Genomic DNA, 821 nt, shown 5'->3' on the forward strand with positions numbered 1-821 from the left:
AGTTTATGGATTTCAGATCCCTAGGAAGTCATATATTATGTATGGAAGTCTCTCAAATACAGTCAGCATCTTCAATAGCCAAGAGTGGTCATGTTTTTAATAAACAGTTCAGGCTTTTCTTATCTCAGTACCCAGCTCACGAATAATGAAAATCACCCTCCCCCCCAACTCTCCCGAAGGCCCACTGGCCAATTCTTCCCTAGACTTTGTCTTCTTCATTGGTTTAATTTTCCTTCAATGTGTTTTGTGGCAGTCGCTCACAGCCAAGACGAGAGCTCTGGGCTCCACAGTTTGCCAAGGCCAGACCCCAGGGCTCAATCGATCCTCTCCACTTTGCCCAGAATCCTGCCCTCGTACATCGGGAGCACGGTCTCGTCGTCCCAGACCTCCTCGAAAACTGCTCCACAGGCAAACTCATCGCTTGCTTTTTTGAAGTAATACCTGTAATTTCCCTTTTTGCTCAGCTGCTCTTTAAAGTGGCCCAGGGTCAAGCTCTGAGCCTTCAGCATCCTCTTGTATGGAATTTCTTCTCCACAGAAAAAGTAAGTGACGACCAACCCATTGGCCTGGAGGGCGTGGACACCTGCCAGTTTCTTTGGCTCTTTGTGATCTTCTGGAGCCAGACATGGGTTGGAGAAGGGCATGGCTCCTGCCTGAACAGTGCCCGAGTGGTTCCTTTCTCTCTGCTGACTGGCCACACAGCACCGCTGCTTTGGGGGCTTCGACACCTCAGCTAGCCTGCGGCAGGCCTCCTCCAGCTGAGCCAGAGTGTTGGGTGGGGTCAGGGGAGGCATCGCAGGGTCCTGGGTAAACGGGTGTGC

The 821-nt window shown here is 51.5% G+C and overlaps 1 pseudogene across 1 annotated transcript; it reads right to left on the reverse strand.

Annotated features, from left to right (window-relative positions):
- Positions 1–7: 7 nt before the first annotated feature.
- LOC105811867 lies at positions 8–818 on the reverse strand (annotated as a pseudogene). The gene has a single exon (XR_001137574.1). The product of XR_001137574.1 is annotated as an axin-2 pseudogene (transcript).
- Positions 819–821: the final 3 nt, after the last annotated feature.

The sequence above is a fragment of the Propithecus coquereli genome, unplaced genomic scaffold (genome assembly GCF_000956105.1).
Source record: "Propithecus coquereli isolate 6110/MARCELLA unplaced genomic scaffold, Pcoq_1.0 Scaffold10517, whole genome shotgun sequence".
NCBI classification, from domain to species: Eukaryota; Metazoa; Chordata; class Mammalia; order Primates; family Indriidae; genus Propithecus; species Propithecus coquereli.